Below are 22397 nucleotides of genomic sequence, written 5' to 3' on the forward strand. Positions count from 1 at the left end.
TTATAAGTAATGCCTCTTGTGGTGATTCCATCGCGTTTTTTGTTCGCCAAAACTCACCACTTTTCTTATTGGAAAGAATCTTCAACATTGCCTCTGCATCATTTTGATGTAATATAAACTGGTAACTTTTAATCCAGTTTTTGTAGTGTTGTTTAGTTACTTTGTTTCGTTGCATTCTTTCTTCTTTTGGACCTACATTATTTTTCAGAATTTCGACTCGCATGGCTCTTTTGCGTTGCATCACCGTTAGATCAAAGGAGTGTTTTTAATTGAATGATGTGTTTTTCATTCCGTTATTTGTGCTTTTAAATTGCGCCAAAATGGGAGCATACTCAATCTCCAAAGGTATCTGCTTAAATTGGGAGCATATGGTGGCCACTTCGTGTTCTTCCAGTCTTATTCGTAGGCGATTCGATTCTGCTGAGATTTTTGAGCCCCATTTTTTACTCAGGGCACCTTTTGTGTCGTAAAATTTTACTACCAGCATTTCATGGTCGCTGTTTATCATTGCCCGAACATTCAGAGATTTTGTTCTCGTGTGCACACTGTCAGAGACAAAAATGTAGTCGATGGTTGAACTACAGAGCTCACGCTGCCACGTGGACCTTGGTGGAATGTCACCTTGGGTACAGCCGTTTAACATAGACAAACCTCTTACAGACATTTCATCGTCCAGGTTTGAGCAAGGCGACCTTTAGTGACATTCTGGGGTTTAAAAAAATCGATATTTAGATCACCACAGAGTATTATGCCTGTTCCTCTTGATGATTCAAGCAAATTGTCAATTATGGAGGAAACTTGGTCAATAAAGGAGTAGGACCCGGTGGCTTGATGATTCCAGTATACATTAAGTATGTGGAATACATCAGAAGGTGATGGTTTCTCTGTGAGCTTTCTTATTTTGCATACTTGAATGTAGGGCATATAGTTTTTAGAGGTTATCAAGCGGTAACCTGAAGACCGTTTGATCAGTGTTAACAGCCATGCTATCGGGCGCCCCTTGTCCGCTTTAATAGCAGGGTTCAAAGTACATTCAAATTCAGATATCACCGGCAGTTCGCGCAGCCAAGTTTCTTGCAAGCATATGAGATGTAAATCTTGGGCCCATGCGTTATTTAACAAGTGGACAAAACCACGTGTGTTCCAAGAGGCAAGCAGACATTCTTGGGCCATGTTGGTCTTTGAGCATTAGCTGTGTTGTTTACTATTTAAGGCTGATGCCAGCCAGTTCAATTCATGTGTTACTTAATTCCCTTGCGTGCCGTTTAGTGCAGTTTCCACAGGGATGACCTCTGACGCTTTGTTATTTATTGTTATTTTGATTTTATCCATCGTGCTTATTCCGACTTCCTTGACATCCTCCATGGGCTCAGAGTTCTGGCAAATATGTGCAGAGTGATGCCTCTTGTTGATTGACTCGTGTTGTCCCCAATGGCTCGACTGAGCCATGCCGAGTGCTTTTTGCATTGAGAATATTCCAAAGTTGGAGATGTTTCTGTACGTGAGGGCCGAGAGACACATAGTCCTGCAGTCTTGAATGAAATATTGCGTGTGTCTGGTTCTAACAATTTATAGGTATCAAAGCCTCTAAAATAACATTTGCAATTATGTGAGAATTTATATGCAAAATCACTTTGTCTGTATGCCGCTCGTCCGGAAATTCAACCGTTTTCAGGTCTTTCGAATCAAGTGAGCGCAACCAAGGTATATGATGAAGTAATCTCAACACGTTTGATCTGTTCATAATTAGTTTGTCACCACCTACCAACCTCTCCAGCAAATAAATTAGGAAATCTGTAAGACTCTCTTTTGTTCCTTTCCAAACCACAAAAATCTCATTTATATAGCATAGCCAAAGGCTCAAATAATTACGCCATACAGGGCGGTCTAGCACTTTATTCTCTCTCCCATTTATGCATGAAACAGTTAGCGGATGTGGGAGCCATAGTGGCCCCCATTGGTGTTCCTGACACCTGTAGAAAAAACTTGTCTTTAAATTCGAAGTAAGAATTTTCTGAGATGAATTGGAGAAGGATCAATATAAATTCTTTAGATGCTCTGATTTCACATTCATTGAGAAGGAAACCTGTATAGGTTCCATGCCCAATTCATGGGGAATTGAAGTGTATAAACTTTTCACATCTATCGTGAACATGATGGTCCCTGGGATGTACTTCACTTGTCTAAATATCTGTAAAACGTGAGTAGTATCACAAACATACGTGTTAGTTTTCTGTACCATGGGCTGTAGGAAGAAATCAATGTATTTGCCAAGTGGTTGTAGTATGCTCTCCATGCCAACCATAATGGGGCGATCTAGTGGAATAGTGGAATGTTTGTGTTTTTTTGGGAGCGCATAGAAGTTAGGAATTCTAGGGTGGGCTGTGAGTAGGGATTTCTTTGTATTCTGGTTTATCCAACCTAGTTCTGCTTTGTCAAGAATTTCTATAAGTTTGGCCTTAATTGCAAGGGTGGGATCAGTTTCTAATCTGGCGTACACATCCATGTCATTAAGTTTTCTCTGGCATTCTTCCTCATAGTCAGTAGTGTTCATTATCAATAAGGCCCCTCCTTTATCAGCAGGGCGGATGGTAAGATTTTTATCACTGTACATATTTTTAATCAAACCCAGTTCATGTGGTCTGAAATTCAAAAACGTAGCTTGTTTATATGAAATTTTGCCTAGATCATGTAGTACTTGTTTGTGAAATATATTGACTGTGGGTATACTGATGGGGGGCATGAAATTGCTCTTCCCTCTGAATTCTACAAATCATCCACACTTTGTTCTGTCATGTCCACTTCCATCTCATCGAAGAAAACCTTTAACTTGAGTTTCCTAACAAATCTTAATAATTCCACTTTAGTGTCAAATAAAGTAGTACCACATGTAGGTACAAAACCCACACCTTTCTGTAATGTGTTAATCTCAGTGGTATTGAGTGTTCCATTACATAGATTAACCACTAAGTTTTCTTTTGCTATTTTGTGACCCTCCCTGTCCCCTTTAGGTTTCCTCTTCCCTCTCCTGGTCCTCTTCCTTCTTTTCTGTTGCCTAAAAAAATATTAGTTTTTTTTTCTAGTTCAACAGAACTATTGGTCTCTCTCGTTGGGATCCTTTGGTCTGTAGTCATTTTGGTGTTGCTACTCGATGCGTTACTTGAGTCCCCCTGTTGTGGTGTTCTTTGTGGCAGTCTAAACCTATCCATCTGTGTGTATGCTTCCTCGTTGAGGTAGTCGTAGGTGTCCCTTCTGCACTTTCTGACTTTCTTGGTTTCTAATTCAGTCCGGTAACATTGTTCTAATTTCTGGTTAATATCACTTAGGATGCTGTCAAGTTCTTCCTGTCCTAGTAGCTCGCTTAATTCCTTCTCTATTTCTTCAATGTCTGTCGAGATTGTGACCAGGTTTTTAGATGAATAGTCAACAAAATAAGATCCAATGAAAATATGTTGAGTATTGCTTTCTACTTCTTTATAAATTCTTAGCTTTCTTTACAAAGTGTTTGCCTTAATTGCATTATTTAACCCCTAGGGATTTGTTGGATCTTATAATATCTACAAATGGCAATCACGTGTAATTTCCTGTTGATCGCCTTACATATAAGGTATTCCAATTGTTTTATGCATTTCGAAGTATCAACTGTATCATCGGCAGTGGTTGAAAATATAGTGTCCCCAATAAGGCCTAAAATGGCATCTGCCTCTTCTGATGAAAAGCCGAGCATTTCTGCTCTTTTATTGGTAAGTAAATCAATATCTCCAAATTACATATTGTGAGTATGTCTACACCTTTGGATGTGCTAATGGTGAGTATAGAAGAAAGGATGAAGGTGGGCACTACTAAACATAAATATGATTATGAATGGGTACATCTATTCTTTACAAACAGTAAATCAGAGTGTCTGGAGCAGACAGGTAAAGATCTCCTTAGCACAAGGACAAAAGCTATACAAACAAAAAGGATCAGGGATGCCGCTGGTCCAACCTGATGCTCACAGTTAGTAAGAACTTAAACTTTCATAATATTGTATATGTAGTCATTCCTTGATATGACAACTCAATTCTCTACAAAGTACAATGAGCAAACTCAGTCAAATTTTATTTCATCTTTTTAGAATGCAGTATGCAGTGCAGAAGCCAATGCATTTCGGAGCAGTCTCTGTCTTCAGTGCAAAAATCATATATCCAACCAATATTGTGTATTATTTTTTTTTTTTTTTTTTTTTTTTTTTTATTTTACTTGTAACAGTTAGTTATTTACACAACTTCAATTACAAAAATTCATACAAAATTTCATCATCTTTCTTTGTCATCAATTTAGCTCTCTTATAGGTTCATTGTTTTCTTCTGGCTCTTTCAGATGGAAAGTTTGTTTTCAGCTCAAGGCTTTCTCCAAGATGTTATCGAGAAAATCTACCACTGCACAAATTGATTTAACATTATTTCCAGCTACCAGCATGCACCACAGATGGTCCGTTGGTTGGACAGTTGTTAGATGTTTAAAGAAAAATGCACGCTGAGTCGCCACCTGGTCACAATCAGAGACTAGATGTTTAAGTGATTCTACTTCGTTTTTACAGAGCCTACATTTATTATCATCTATCTCTTTGTAGTGTCTCAGGTACATTATCTCTTTAGTTTCATATAAATTTAGCCGAAATCTTAAAAATTTGTTGCGATGGTATCTTGACGGAAATCTTGTTAAGTATTTGGGCAGCTTGTCAAGAGTATTACATGTCAAGCCTAAATTAAGCGAAGATGACATTGCCATTCGACGTTCTTCGTTTTTTATCCAGTACCAGGATCTCAGTTTTCTTTTTGCAATCTGTGGTGTGTTACATATAGACTCCCAAGAGATATCCATGACCGCTAGAGATTTCCTAATTTTCGTAGCCCAAATATGTATCATCCCTGAATATTGTTTATCTTCTTTTTGTTTTAAGATCTCATAGGCTGGAGCGACTATTTTTAGGTTCATTTTTCGTAACAAAACAATGGACTTCCAAAGAATCAGGCCGTCTAAGGGATCAAGGCCTAGTTCATGTCTTATTGCAACAATAGACACACAGCTTGGCAGAGCTAAAACTCCTCTCCAAAATTGCCCTTCCAAAACTGCCCAAATACGATTATCGATGTTTAGTCCGGCCTCCGCCCCATAGGTCAGAGTAGGAATGACTTTTTGTCGATAGAAGGTTAAGACTGGAATCAGGGTAAATTTGCCAAATTCATTATGTAGGCGTTTTCCTTGTAGGGTGAAAGAAGTCATACGATGCTTCAAATCTAAACTCCATTCTTGTTCTCTGATGGATTTGTTTATTTGTATCCCTAGATAACGTATAGTGTGTACAGTCTCGATCTTTTCTCCAGCCGCATACCAACTGAAATTCTCAGCCAATCTTTTCTTTGCAGGTCCAAAGGACATGATCTTTGATTTCCCAGCATTTATTTCCAAACCGTTTGTCTGCAGATATATATTGTGTATTATAGTAAAGTGTCATGATGCATGATACACCCAAAGGAAATTATTGATTTGTTATTTTACTCTTTTAGTTCTACGGGAGTGTATGCTTTGATTGCGGGTAAAATAGCATAACATGATATATTTACATTGTTTCACATGGTAAATAATATGGACACTATTGAGTTTTTTTCCATCTCTTTTTTCCAATAATTATTTTGACTTGTTTGAACCATGTTTGTCAAACAATGAATTTCCTTTGGGTGTACCATGCATCATGACACTGTACTTTAATACACAATATTGCTTGAATATATCATTTTTGAGATTCACATTTTTTTCCTATGTCCAATTTTAGCCAAATGTCCATACATAGCAACATTCTGTAATGTACCAATAAATGCCACGATATATAGATATTAATATTCCACTCCTCATGACGGATCATTGAAGCTTATTGCACAGGCGTACTATGATTTTTTGCCCAACACACAACAAACATTATAGTTATGAACATGAAATGTATTCACCAGACACCTAATTTTATGACCCATCAGCCTGCCAGTTCATAATTTCAGGACATTTTCAGGGAAGCCAGGAACAGAATTCAGGTGATAACATGATTTCCAAAAATCGCATGTGAATCAAATTCACATCAGAATAACCAGCTAGTTGCTAGCTTTCAAATGACATATGAATGGACGGAATGTGACTTATCATTGCTGAGAAAATCACTACTTATAATAGTCCATTTTAACTAATGGGTACTCTTCAGCAGGTATGCACATCTTAACTCTCATTTCTCCATATACGTTTAATTTCTTTGTAAGCATGTGACCAGAGCCTCTTGGGCTAAATGTTTGTATAAGGCCAGGGTAAAGGCATTATCCTCTTTATTCTTCGAAAGGTGATGGGCTTAAGAGATACTTATCATGCAGCAGACAGTTCCCCTCTGCCCTGTGATGCCTTGAGGCCATGCAGACATGTGGCACTTTGTTCTGTTATCAGAAGTCAACCACAATTTTTATCTCAAAACCTTATATTTCAAGGTATTTTTCCCCATCCTGGGTTGGGTTTTTGTTGACCTGGCCCTGTCATAAATATTTGGAATGTACATAAGCTTCACAGAGATTTCCCTTCCAGGTAAGAAGCCAGCCACACCTTGAAAATCTGCCCAACAACAAGCAATATTGTCTGTCTCAGGCCTCAACGAGATTTCCATGTGACCCATGGACCTTTTTAATTGTTGCCGATATTTTGCATGTGAAACATATTATATATTTTAATACATTGCATCTTGCCACCGCACATCCAGTCTTTTCCCTAATATCTTTATTTTAGCAGGGGAGCATTTTTCTCATGTCTTGATTTAACACTGCAAAAAGCACATGCCCAGCCATTTTAGTTTCTGAGTTTAAAAACCTTGCTTTCCATATATAATGGCCCTTTGATTGTTTCTCTTGCAAATGCGAAGTAAAGGCTGCTTTTCAGTTTGACCTTTCCCTTTGTAATGAAAGATAGGCCTTTTGATTTCCAATGCTTCTCCATTCACATATCCTTTCCATTATATCACAACTCTTCCTTCTGTTACTTGCAGAAACACAGAGAGCCTGTATTAGTAGGCCCATTTTCAGTGTGAATGTTTTTGAAGGTTGGCAGGTGATTTTTCCAGTGGGACTTTCAGTTATATTTGTTTGAGCTGTGATTAAACCCCACAATGGAGAGAACCTTAAACTTAATTGGTGCTTGCCAAGTTTTGGCGATCAACCGTTCTCATGACAGCACTTCTGTTTATGTAGTGGCTATGGGTGTCTTCTTAATATTTCATAACTTCTTTTGTACTTTTTATGTGTTTCATTACGTATTTGTACTTTGGCCTCCATTGCATGCTTTTGCTCTTGGATATCTGTTATGGCTTCATTCATTCCTGGTTTTGTACTTGCTTTGGCCTATGTTAGTGCAGGTGAGTTTGGATGCTGGTTAAATTATGCCCCTTCACCAAATCCTTTTGGCATTAGGGCAGTTATGATTCCAATCTGATCTAGAGAACTACTCACTTTTAAGTTTGATTTGTTTTCAACCAATGCTGGATTTGTCAGTTGGACTGTACTTTCCCTTTCCTTCCCTTTGTTCTCCACCAATAATCATGTTTCACACAGTCTATTCTTGATTAGTCACAGTAGGCATCTAAGCTTGGCCATCCAGAATTACTATTTGGAAAAGATTTAAAGGTAATATCGGCAAACATTGTCCACACTTCAAGAGTTTGCTTGCACATATTTCAGACCTTCATATCAGTCATGCTTATCAGCCAAATCATTGGTCTCTGCCACACATCTCTGTACTTCGGTAACCTCCATTTATCTCTGATAATTTCTGGACAGAGCTGTCCAAAATATTGTTTATCATTAAATCATTAAGTGCTCCTTATTATTCAATAGGGCTCACAGCATATGAAACTGTATACAATGGCTCTGACAAATAAGTGTGAAGTAGGCAGTGCTTTCATACACATAGGCATTCAGGCTCTGCTTGATCTGTGCAACCAAGACTGTTGCAGTTTTCAGCACCTTCCTGGTATACCCTCAATAGATTGTGTATCAAGGATAGAATCTGGTCTACACCTCCTCAACTGTGTGACCCCTAATTCAACTGGGTCACAAGTTCAACCTACTCCACCATCGTTATTTTGAGTGCATTCAGTGAACTGTACATTTAACACGTGAGCTCATTTATAATTTCTTTGTAATTTTCATTAGGCCCTACTTTTCATTGCGTGTGTTTTCATTCATTCTAATGGTTTTGTGCGCAGTATTTGTTATCTGTGTATTGTTTACCCTTTTTATTCATTCCTGCTGTTTGTACGGTAAACATTATTAGTGTGTTTCATTTTTTTATCAGCTACAGACTGTCACAGCTGCATTTCAGTTTTTTCTAACCGAAAAAGGACTGCATGTCCCAAAATGCATGGGGCATATTGGTACGTACTACACACAACACGCACATTGTGAGTTCAGCTTGCAGAGGCATTTGGAAAGTCGTCCCATATTGTATACACAGAAACAATCTCCACTTTCCTCATCAAACATATTGTTTAGCTGAAACTGCCCTCCTCTTGCTCCCCTCTATGTGATGAGGCACATAGTACACTTTTCAGCCTATCTGGAGAAACCAGGAGGACTTGCTTCTGCAGGGGAGTGTGAAGTTGTGCCCATAGGGTGAACCCTTAGCATTGCAGCACTCCAAGCAGAAAAACTAAAGGAATTAGCACAATAGAACTGCTGCTGACCTGACAACGATCAGAATTTTTTAGGAAATAATGTAAGACCTGGCTGTTTAGATAGTGTTGATGGGACTGCCCTCTCCATGTTTGGCTCGTTTATCTGTCCTTGGATATCTGTCCTTGACAGCCTCATTGTTTATATTTTATGTTACTTGATGTCCGCAACAGTAAGTCTTTGGTTTATTTGGTATGCTATATAAATATATTAAAGTAAAGTAAAGTAAAATAAAGTAAGATACCATTTAAAACAGAGCAGTAGATTGGCAAGAGCACCTTTGCTGAAGGTACATTTCTGAACACAATATTTGTCAAGACTTGATCTGATCCCAAAATCAGAGAAACACGTTCTATGCAGCAAATAATTTCACGCAAAATAAAGTGCTTTCTTTGAAAATCCAATGTGAAGCCTGCCCTGAAATAGAGGAAGCCTCAGAAGACAAAGGAGACTGTGACCCCAAAGGACAAGAGAATCTGTGCGCCTAAAAGCAGGGCATATTTATCAACCTATGTGAGTTGCTGCACTTTGTAATTGTAAACTGACAACTCCATTTTGTTTCTCATTGTTATGGGCATTGGAGGGGTTTCAAACTGTAGTGAGGAACAGTATTCTCTGCTTTGCATTACAGCCTGTCCCATTAAAATGGTCTCATATTCTCTCTGTTTGCATCAGATGGGTATCAGGCAACAGTAATGTCTTTAGTGTTTTAACAATTACAGCCCATTACATCCGTTCCCATTATGTCTTGCACACTATCTTTTGGGGATACAATATTATCTGTTGTGTTCTCCACATTACAGCCACAAACGTTGTCATTAAAGTGGTCTCATTCATTTGCTACTGTCATCGGAAGGGTTTGATACTTTGTCATTGCATTCATATTTCTGAAAGCACAAGACATTATCAAGTTTTACTCTCACCTCACAAGCTAGTATCCATGACCTCCTCCCTCTCTGATAATTACTGTTCTCACTACTTTTTCATTAAAATAGATACAATTCATGACACTCTCACACCCCTTCTCGCATTCCTTCTCATACCCTCCTTCTGTCCAACACAATGCCTTCTACTCTTGACTACTTCTCCCTTACCTCTCCTACTGAACTAGCACACATCTTTTACAGCACCAATCCATCTCTCACTCTTATCAACCCGATTCCCCTGTAAATGGTCAAAGATTCTGTATAAATTACCTGCCCTTATCACTATAAGCTTTTTAACTTCTCTCTCTCACTGCTGGACTCTTCCCTGCCTCCTTCAAATATGCAACTGCACTAACAATTGGCTGGCCCACATGTCCTGTCGTAATATTGCCCTGTTTCCCTCCTTCCTCATTACTCAAAAGTCAGTGTACTGGTGCTCTTCAAAGCTATCACTAAGTACCTTGAGGATAATGGCATTGGAGAAACAATTTCAATCTGGCATCCATGGTAAACACTCCATGAGATCGCCCTCATACATTTCTCCAACTTTCTCTTTAATGCTTTACACTTTAAAATCATCTCTTATTTACTTATCCTTTTACACCTCTCAGCTGCTTTTGACAATGTTAACCCCTTCTCGCTCTCTTTCGCCATTAGCCCCCAAGACCACATCTTACTGTATTACCTCCTTACTGGCAGGTTGCTGGTTTAAAATATTCTGACACTCTCAAATCATTGACTCCATAGCTATCCCTGTCAGCATCCTCCAAGTACCAGTCAATTGACCTCTGCCCTTCACCCTGTTTACCATTGCCATGGGAATACATATCTTGTCCTTTGGCTTTCACATCTTTGCTGACAATTCTCAAATATTTATGTCCTTTGCCTTCCTCACCCCAGCTTTCTCAGAAAGGATTAGAACCTGTCTCACTGCAATTTGTCGCTTGGTGGTTCCCCACTGCCTCAAGTGTGGTATAATAAAAGGCCCCAAACCAATGGAATTGAAAGGCCCACTAATATAATGACCTTCCAACCCCTATAACAAAACCTTCACACTGAAAATTGGCCTAATAAGGCAGACTGTGGGGTTTCTGCAAGCAATACAAGGAAGTGCCATGTGAGAAAGGCCTACCTGTCATTATAAAAGGAAAAGCAGCATTTTAATTCACAGTGGTGACAGAAGAAATCTAAAGGCCCCTTTCACATGGAAAGAAGGATTTTTGAACACTGACACCAAAACAGCTTTGCATGGGCATTTGCAGTTTAAAGCAAGACATGAGAAAAATGTAACCATGCTAACAGAAATATGTCAGGGAAAAGACATGGTGTGTGTTTCCAAAAAGTAATGTATATTGTGCTTCACATGCAAAATACCAGCAAACATTTAAAAAGAAAAGCCTACTTTGTTTCCATAGTCACATGAACAAGATACTTTTTGCTTGTTGTAGGGCACATTTCACAAAGGACTCCCCCACTGGAGGCCTGGCTTGCATCCCAGCTGTTTAAACTTCAATAATGTTTAGCTACTAAGTGTGTGGAAAACAAACTTCCCCCAGATTTGGAGTCTCTGAAATCTCATTTCTGTGCAGGGCAGATGGGCTAGTTGGTGTATGGCTGGAATGTAGGGGTGAGGTGTGAAAACAGGGGCTGCAATCAAGGCTGAACTCTGAAAAAATACCAGAGAATACAACCTTTTCAGATCAAAATGGTGGTTCCCTTCAGGTAAGAGGACAGAATGACAGGAGTCTACAGGGCTTCGTGACATCGCAGGGCCGTCATGGCTCATTATCTGCAGTGGGGAATCTCTTTGTCGGCCGGTGCATCTCAAGTATTTATCACCGCCAGTCACCAACTTCAAACAACAAAGTGACTAATGAAAACACAGGCCCGGAACCTTTGGCCACATACTGGCCAGGGATGGAAAATGGCCTGGAGAAGGGAAGCTTGTATTTGCACATATGAAGATTCCCCCTTATTTTTAATGGACTGTCACAATCGTTGCAATTTCTCAGAAACCACAAGCTGCACTACATACATATATTTTTTAATTTTTTAGATACTTTCCAGGTGATTTTGTTGAAATAAAATTCATCCACCTGTAACTTAGGGAATTGTAATGGCCAGCTAAATGGTGTTCTTGGCATCTCTGAACATGTCCCGAATTTGAGAGTTGGCGAACTGGTGGAGGATAAAATTAGGAATGTGGAGAGTAAATTGCATGTTCCTAACGATTATGCTTTTTGTAAAAACTGCAGAAAATTGCCAAATGCCTGTGCAAAATGGTGCAGAACCGGCTTTCATTTTATTTAATTCCACATGATTATATACATCGGAAAATATATATATTATGGCAGTTACTAGTACATTCAGAAGTTTTGCCACATAACTAATTTTTGCCAAAAATTTGACATGGAAACAAAAGGGGATTTAAATGATAGTTTCCATATGTCTGCTCCAGACTCCTAAACTAAACCTTAGATAGAGGCTGGACTTCGGTAGAGAGGAGGTACTAGAGAGGAGGTACTGGAGGTAGAGAGAAGGATACCTGTCCAATCCTGGTTGCGGGAATTCTTGCACAACACTGCCCGATATTGAGATCTTGATGGTGTCATCACTGGTATATAAAGTGGATGCACTGTGAGAGAAGGGAGATAGCTGCTAAAAATTTAATTTAAATCTGACAGCTGCAAGGAAACACCAAAAGAAGATTTATTTGCTGAAATTGCTGGGTGGAGCTGTCTATTGCTGGAGAGGCCTTAAAGTTGACTTGGTCCTATGGTGAAGAGCTGGGGACCATCCTTGTGAGTGGTGGGACCAGACCCCTGCCCTGTCCTCCAAGAGGGTTGTGCAATGCAGCTGGCTTTCCTGAACTTTAAACATAGGTTTTAAATGTAAGTAGAATTGAGCAATTTGAAACCAAAAGTGGGGGAGTCTGCCTGCCTTAAATCCTGTCCCTTTATAGTGTGAGGGTGGGACAAAACTGTGCCGATCCTTAGCCTATTTAACTAGAAATATGAATCTAATTAATTCCCCTTGACATAAAGCCACCGGGTGATTTTTGTTAAAATTTGAAATTAACAAATGTCATTCCCAGTGTGCGCTGAAAACTACAGACTGTAATGTATTTAGGTAATCCTATAAGTCCAGCTTCCACAACTCAGGCCTCTAAGTGGGGTGGGCTCTGAAAATCCAAGATTCTTAAATCATCCCAAGTTTTACTGTCCAACTTCCCCCTAGCAAACACCTTTAAGTGGAGGGGGGTCTGACAATCCAAGGTTCTTAAATCATCCCAATTTTTACTGTCCAACTTCCCCTAGCAAAGGCCTTTAAGTGGAGCGGGGCTGAATATCCAAAATTATGAAATCATCCCAATGTTTTACTGTCCAACTTCACCTAACATAGGGCTTTAAGTGGAGGGGGGCTGACAATGCAAAATTCCTAAATCATTGAAATGTTTTACTGTCCAACTTCCCCTAACAAATGTCTTTGATTGCAGGGGGGCTGAAAATCCAAACTTCTTAAATTATCCCCATTTTTACTGTTCAATGACCCCTAACACAAGCCTTTAAGGCAAGGGGATCTGAAAATCCAAAATTCTATATCATCCCATTTTTTTTACTGTCCAACTTCCCCTAACACAGGCCTTTAAGTGCAGTGGGGATGAAAATACCAAGTTCTTAAATCATCTAAATGTTTTACTGTCCAACTGGTTTCGAGTCCAGCTTTAGATGGTAGTTGTATTGCAGTTGCACAAACACAGTGATTTGTGTACACATTGCTTAGGTGGGCACGTTGACGTATTCGTTGTACACATGAGCCAGGAGTGTTTTTACCAAGTGGCCGTTTTGTATACCATATGGATTCCTTGGAGCATTCATCTTTGTGGAAATGACGAGGCATTAGAAAAAAGCAGGGAGCATCTGCGGGCAACTTAGAAATGTACATTAGTAGAAATTTAACAGGACATTCTGGATCAGTGGGAATTGCATGTGTCCTGCCACGCAAGTCACTGCAGTGTCGTTCAAGTAAATTATGGTAATTTTTGGTCAGTTCATTAAAAGAAAGCGTAGCATATTGTTTACCATTCTGATCTGAAATGACTACAAATGCATTTGCAGGAAGTAAACGAAGTCCCTCACATCCCTGTCGTGCAAAGGGAATTTGTATGTCGAACCATACTTTGTACTGTAGTGTATCAGGAAATTAGGTCTTTAAAATCCCACAGGAACAATGTTTTGCGAGGTCAGGGCTATGATTGGCGCTTTGCGTTTTTCTTGGTCCAGTCCGTCGCAGACGTTTTATTATGCTGATGAATACATTGCTTGCTCTGATAAACTGGTCATTTTGCATTATATTTACATTTTGGCTATACAGTGGGTTGTTTAGGTGTCGACTCAGGCCAGATCGCAGAGAAATCAAACTTTGAGGTTGGTATTCCGCTCCACTAAGTGTACAGGCTTCTTCATAAAATGTGTGCAAAAGAGAGGCAAGAATTGTAAAAGGTTGCATTTCAAATGCACATGTATAACCTTTTTGAAGAAACCACCCTTTAAAGGTGTCCACTGCCCATGTGGTGGCAGACTGAGTGTTGACCTCAGATCTATTTAGCTCTATTAAATCCAAATCAGTGTTAGTCCCTGAAACATTTCTGCCTGCATTTTCACTTGTCTTGTGGTGCTGAAAGGTGGTTTGCAAAGTGGGAGACTTTTGTTGTCCATCTTCACTGTTACTGCTGCAGTCCTCCAGCCACTGAAATATGCCCTGTTATGCAGAACGTTATGGGAGCAGGAGCCACCGACAAATTTTCGTGATTAGCAGGGGATGCCATAAGGGACATAGATATGGCGTTTTTATTCTGATGCGGGTCGCTGTCAGGCTGTGATGGATTTCGAATAATTTTGTAATGATAATGCACCGATGTGTGAAATGAAGTTGTGGTGTGAATCGGCAACTTATAAAATGGTGGCCGAAATCCGGAACGGGAAAGAATGTTGGTGACCGGCGCGAGATACACACCGCAAAATGTAGCAATCGGTGTGTAGATGTTCTTTACGGTGCGCCGGGTACTATTAATTTGACTTACTACTGGTCTATCAATCCGTGCCTGACCCATCTTCACTGGTGCTATTGGCTGCAGGTTTCAGGTTTATATGTTGTATAGTGTATATCTCTGATCTTATTTCACTGTACTGCCATTCTAACCAGCTTCGATCCGCCTCTTAACATCTCTCTGTGGCTCACCCACCTTGTGCTGCCTCTCACCTTCGATCCTTTCAGCTGTTAGCTTCTAAACTATGGAATATGTTTAACGGATCGATATTTTTTCAAAAAGCGCCTGAAAAAGTATCTTCTTCAGGTTGCATTTCCATAAGCATTGTGATATATCTCTGTGGTTGCCTTAATTATTTTAGCCACATTCATGCTTCTAATTATTGTACAGTGTCTTTCACCTTGTGAAGCAGCTTGGATAAGGGCACAATATGAATGAAATACAACTAAAAATTAATAAAATAAAAATAAATTGCATTTCTGTTTTCTTCAAGACTATTTTCTCGTTTTGCAAGTAAGCATCCCTTATAAAATGCGGTTATGAAGGCAATCAAGGAATGTACTTTCTATGGAACTCTTCCCAGGAGGAAACCGTTTTAATGCTTGAATTCGGATTTTTAAAAGTTCGTTCCCACCTTTTGCTTTGCTCAGTTTGCTGGCTAAATAGTCAAGAAAGTCCCTGTAAACCTCAATTTGCTTGCGTTGTGTGCTGCATTGGGTTTTGCTGGCTAGACTTCATTTTGGAGCGTGTTGGTCCATGTCTTTGAAACGTCAACAAGTAGCATGGTAACATGTTTTTCCGCTTGGAATGCTTTTCAAATAAGTAACTGTTTTCCTGGATCTAATGCTTCCAACAGGTTTGTATTACACAGACAGAACAAGGTAAACCACGGCCATGTAGTTTACAGCGAACATTGTCTGCAAGGAAGCAAAAGCTTAAAACACACATGTCCCGAAGCTCTGCTGTGTGTTGAAACAATTACGGTGTGGCAGATGATTCAGTTTCTCAATCTGGACAACTTCAGCGAGAGGGTTTTATAACCAGATTAATGTCACTTTGGAAATATGGCGCTTGGTGCTGTTTACTAACACTTCTGATAGAACATGCGGCCATTTAAGGGCACGTTTTCAAATGCCCTTAATACTCCACCAGCTTATAAAAATGTATTTCTTATCATATTTGCATATCATGAAGTCATCTATCTTCAAATCATTGCCATAAACTGTGCGCATGTCCTACATATGCGTATCTGCACATGTCTTATAAATAGCCTTTTACTGGGAGTACGATGCAAAGTACAATTGGGAAATGGTGTAAATGCCAACATTAAGGTACAAACACTTAGGACAGCTCAACCTTTTTTTTTCCTACCACATTCAATGTCCATCCAAATACAAACTAAACCTTAGCTCATATGATACGTTACTCCAGACCACTCTCTTTAACTATTGTATTCATATTTTAAAAAAAGTCACTTGTAATACGAGTGTAAGTCAAGATTTAATATATATTTGATTTGTTTATATTACAGAAATATTTGATTTGAAATTAGCCTTTGTTCCCTACCATTTCCAGTGTGTGTAGACTGTTTAAAGTCAGTAAACGTGTATCCTTATACAAGTTTTTATCTTCTTCAAAAAAATCACTCTTTTATTTTTGTAACTGTGTGGCTGTTTCCATATATCTGGATCTTTCTGTGCCATTTGGGGGATTTGTTATCCATGAAGGAATGTGAAATGTCACTTTCCACATGTGTTAAATTTCTGTATCTGTTGCGATGTTTTTTTTCGCATGTTGCGCATGCCAGTATTTCAAAGTGACATTAATAGTTTTGTGGTTTTAGCATGTTGTTCACATGCTGTTCGCATCTGTGTTGTGAGATTTTCAACATGGTATGGAGTATGAGGTTATCTTTGCACATACTTGTATACATGCCACACCCGTTTTCGGGTATGTTTGTCTGTGTTTTGAATGCTGAGAGCAGGTCCGAATTTTGAGATGTCGATAATGGTTCTAAGTATTTTGTTGTTATGTTCTGTTCTGTGTATGCCTGGTATGTGAGTGACCATAATGGTATTGCTTGTATAGTGCTCATGTTTGCACATCTTTGTAGACATTCCTCACCTATTTCCAGATATATTTGTGAGTATTTTCTCATGTTGTGAGCATGCCCACATTTCGACATGGCCTAAATGGTTTGGCGTTTGTGGTTGTTGTGCAGGACATTGACACAATCACTTGTTATGTTCTGCACATGCTCATCGCACTTATTAGTTCTATTGTCAGATGTGTTTGTGTGTTTTCAAATCAGATAAGTAAAGATTTGATTTCCTTACTTGTTTATGCTTTTGATCTGAATGTTGTATGCATGTCCGAAAACCTTTCTTACATCTCCAGATGTATGTGTGTGTTTTCCGCAATGCTCTGTTAGTTCGTTGGTGTATACATATATGTTTACCTCTCAATACACAATTGTGTGTCTTTCGATGTGTCTTTCTATATGTTCTCAACATGCCCATAATCAACATACACTTTGAAGCTTTGAAAAGGGAATAACTTTACATTTCCTGTTGAGATCTGTTAACATTTAATGTGAGCAGCAGTTCCTCTTTGGGCGTAATTCCGTGCCAAATAATTACAAAATCAAAGTGCAGTGCAAGTTTTTGAACATTTGTCCTCAGAACGTGCACAGTTTGGCTCTATGAGCACATTTATGAAAGTTTATCTAATATGGCATATCTGCTAAATTATTATACGATGTTAGTTTTGCCAAAGTCTAATAACCTAATCAATGTTGTTGCTATTGTGACATCACATTTTACAGGGCTGCGGTTACCACCCTATAGTTAAGCCAAAACCAATTTTCATTTACTTTTCTCAAAATACTATTGCTAATAACTTTTGAATCACTGGACAGAGTTGAATGACATTTTTTAAACACAATGGGCCTCATTACGACCCATGGTTGATGCCGGATTCCGCCATGGTGAATGGCGGAATCACCACCCCATTCCAAGGTTGGCGGGGCGGTAATTCCCCATTCACCATTGGCCCTTCCCCATTCCCATTTTTGCCCCATAGGGCTCAATGGGAATGGGGAAGGCGGTAATTACAGTACTGCAAATTGCGGTACCGTAATTACCTCCAAGGTCCCTTTGCGGGTCCCTTCCTTAACGGCTAGTAAAACCAGCCGATATGGTAGGGACCCGCAAAGGGACCTCGTAATTGGGCGGTAAGGGATTACCGGCACCAGTGCCCTTTCCGGTACCGGTAATCCCTTACCGCCCGGGTCGTAATGAGGCCCAATGCCTGCCACAGGCCCCTCAGGTAAGATATTTTGTAGAAAGTTTGGTAAATGGCTAAATATGGAGTAAAACATGCTTTTGACTTACATTCATTTTCCTGTCTGTGCTGTAGATTTAGCTTTTGCGATGTAATCAGTGCTGTTATCTCTGATGTCATCATTGTGTCATACACTGACCAACAGGGGGCAAGTACTTGAGATGGCTTTGCCTAAATTGTCTGCCAAATTTAAAGGGTTTTGTTGCATTACATTTTTACCTTAACGTCTCTTTACTAATTTTTTTTCACAGAATTTGAAAGGTTTTGTTCCAATATATAGTTCACCTTAACTCTTTTCCAACTAAAGGTTTTTCAGTGAATTTCAAAGGCTTTGCTGTTATGTATGTTTCACGTTAAATCTGATCACTTTAACTGTCTCTTAACTATTAAATAATGTTTTTGTTTCACTGGATTTAAAGGGTTTTGTTATTCTTTAGTTTCTTTTGGACACTAGCTATGGCCTTCAGCATTGGGCGCTGTACATGTTGAACCAATAGGTTTTTGTGGTGCCCACTAGCTATGGCCTTCTGCCTTGGGCACTGTACATGTTGCACAAATAGGTTTCTATAGGGCCAAATAGCTGGCCTCTAATGAAAATGTATTTTTTGTTATTCCCCATATAAAGAAAATTGCTTTAGAAAGACGCGCTGAGACCGCTCAGCACAGTCTTTCTAAAGTGCACTGTCATGCCCATGCTGCGCACGAGTGCATGCAGGGCCTGACAGGTATGTCCAGGCCTGATGGAAGCCATGGAGGCAGCAGGTAAGTGGTGTGTCTGTGTGTGTGTGTGTGTGTGTGTGTTTCTGTTGGTGCTTTTGTGTATATATGTGTGGGGAATAGGGGGGCGGGTAGTAAAGTGAAGGGCAGGGAGTAAAGGAAATGTTAGGGGGTAAAACTCCCAAATTAAATAATAAAGGAGCGGGCTCGGGGGGCAGAGGTTGGGGGAGAAAAATGTGAAATTTCAGAATATTGAGGGCCACACCAAAATTGTCCACAAAAAAAAATTTTTTGTGTGTAACCATCAATATTCGGAAAATTCACATAGAGCCAACTAGCCATGGCCTTATGTGAAGTGGCCATGGCCATCAGCCTTGACCACTGTACATGTTACACCATTAGTTTTCTTTTGAGCCCACCAGTTATGGCCTTCACCATGGCCAGTGCACATTTGCAGTTTTCTTTAGGGCACAATAAGCCTAGCCTTCAGCTGTGGCCACTGTACATATTGCACCAATAGGTTGCTTTGGGGCCCACTAGCCATGCCATGGCCAGTGGCCACAGCCTAACTTCTCATGTTGCACCAATACATTTCTTTGGGGCCCACTAGCCATGGTCTTTGGCCTTGACCACTGTCCATGTTGGACTAATAGCTTTTTATGGGGCCCACAGGCCATGGCCTTTGGCCATGAGCAGTGGCCATGGCCGACCGACTGTACATGTTGCACTAATATGTTTCTTTCTTCAACTGAAATATGACAACTCTGTTTTGTTACATACCATACATGTATATATTTCATACTTACACAGTACTTTGTATTCTGCCCTTGTTTCTTTAAATGTAGTGTACAGTGCACAATTATAAGTGCATATAGATGTGATTACAATGAAGATTAGTATATAAGCATTATGCACTTTGGAAGGTAACCTGTTATATTGGAATACAAATTTAGAATTTATTTTCAAAAGAAATGATAAGAAATATAAGTAATACAATGACCAAGTCTATAATTACATATTTACGTTCTAATATTAATTTATTTTCTTTAAATTTAATTATGTAGTATAAATAACTGTTTTTTGTATATTAACCAAACTTAAAATTCTTAGATTTTATACTATTACAATGCACATGGGAACGTACTTTCCATTATATGTGATCTACTTAATATAAAACATGTAATTTAGAAGTATATGGGTTCATGTAATGTTAGTGCAGTAAGGACAATTATAAATGTAAAACTGAACATTTATTATTTTCATAACACTATTAAAAAAAATCTACTTCTTTCTATTTTTATTTTTTTTACTACTACATATACTTATTATATATTACATATTATTATAAGCCTACCTTCTCACTTCTGAGGTACCCTCTTAGCCTACCTCTCATCTGAATGCTAGCTAACATTTATCCCTCGCCTCTAACCTGCCTCTGTCCCTCACTTCCTCTGCCTCCACTCTAGCACTTACCTGTCATTGTCACATTCCGAGCGCAGCTTGCCGTACCGCCTACCTGCACTTAAAAATGTCCAATGTTTTTTGTGGTTAATCTATGTATGTTGCCTTATGCATTGTCCCCGATGACTGTTCCATTTAATCTCCTCCACAACCAGGTCAGAATGTCCCTCAAACTCACACCACTGTAAAACACCCAGTGCTTCCTGTCAAATCTGATTCATTATCTATTGTACATTCTATTGTGATCAAAAGCGCATTGTTCCTCCTGAATAAGTAAATAAATATTATATTTTTAGTACCTGAAATAGATTTACCTCAGTCAGGTACTTCCCCTGCAATTATGCATAGTAGTTGCTTACTTATACATGAAATTCAAGCCATTTGTATAATATTACATATTTTAATGTTATATTTTATAAGTCTGTAAGTACTCCAAATGAATGCTCCACACGTAATCATATGATAGTGTTGTATCAGTGTATTGTTCCATGTTATGTTGTTATTAATGTGAAGTATAATAAAATAAAATATGTATCGAAATAGGTGGGCAAAGATATTCTAACTTCTATAATCTATAATGTCATTTATGATGTAATTATTGATCTCATCAGTAAAGTCTTGTATAATGGCATTAGCAACGCCATCAGTTATGTCATGTGTGATGTAATTAGTGATGGTATGAGTGATGTCATCTGTGATGTCATCATTGTGGTCACACGCTGCGCAACAGGGGCACATAGTGAAAGTGCACTTGCTTAAAATGCAAGTGCCGAATTTTAGGGTTTTGTTGTGTTAAATCTGATCACCTTAACTCTCCCTTAACTAATGCTTTTTTTCACAAAATTTCAAGGGTTTTGTTAAACCATAGTTTCTTCAGGTCCCACTAGCCATGGCCTTCGGCCATTGCCACTGTACATGTTGCACCAATAGTTGCTCTTTGGACACATTAGCCATTGCCTTCAGCCATGGCCACTGGCCACGGCTGAGAATGTTGCATAATTACTTGAGGTCTCACCGCCCATGGCTTTTGGCCGTGGCCATTGTACATTTTGCAACAATAGTTTTCTTTCGGGCCCTCTAGCCATGGCTTGCAGTTCTGGCCTCTGTACATTCAGCATAGTTTCTTGAGGTATCACTAGATTTGGGCTTCGGCCGTGGTTTTTGTACATGTTGCACCAATAGCTTTCTTTTCAGCCCACTAGCCATGAGCACTGGCCATGCAACACTATTACTTTGTTACCAAACACCAATTGCCCCTGTCCAGTAGATGTAGGTGCTGCAGCTATTAAAATCTTTTTATAACCCCTTATTCCTGCTACAATTTCACAGTAATTGTTTCCGATAACAGAAATTCCTACTCTAGAGTGGCAGTTCGCTGATTCCTGTGATAACAGGCAAAAATGCTCAGAATTAAAACGTCTTCCACATCCTCGCAGACAATGAACATGTCGCACCTTCTTTTGTCCAGGTCCGCTCAATCCACTCAATTGCTTTTTCACTCCCTAACCCTCTCCATTGGCAATTTTATCACTCATCACCTGATGTGAAACACATTTTTTTCTCTGCACATCTTCCGGCATTTCCACTGTAATCTCGTGAGATTCCTGTGGTCTTCCTCAGATAAACCAAAAATATTCTACCCGTAACTGGCTCCTCATGTCTCTGTTGAATATTTTAAAAACTACTGGATGGATTTACCCCAAACCAGTCAAGGAAATTGTTTCTTATTTGGTCCAAACCTACCCAGCGGTTTTCTATGGCTGTTCAAATACTGAACTTTTCCTCTAAGGGCAAATACATAGGAGTAGGCTGAAAACTGCATTTTAATGTTTTCTTAATCAAATTTTCATTGTTTAACCAATTGTTCGCAAAATGTCTAGTTTGGTGGCCCCTTGACCAACCTTTTGACCACCCTCTTGTCTGGAAAATGTGATCCAAATCCATCCAGAAAGTCAAATGTTATTAGCCTCTATTAGCCTCTCTGCTGCAAAGCACCAAGGCCGATATAATGTTTTACTGAAGCAGGGGCCACCACCTTCTCTGTCAAATATTTTAAAAACTACTGTATGGATTTACCTCAAACGAGTGCCACAAGACAAGAAGGCGGGGAGACATGGGAAACACAAATGTAGAACGACAAAATATATTGCCTTTGTGACAATC

Source organism: Ambystoma mexicanum, chromosome 6q (assembly GCF_040938575.1).
Source record: "Ambystoma mexicanum isolate Mex_15411 chromosome 6q, UKY_AmexF1_1, whole genome shotgun sequence".
Lineage (NCBI taxonomy): Eukaryota > Metazoa > Chordata > Amphibia > Caudata > Ambystomatidae > Ambystoma > Ambystoma mexicanum.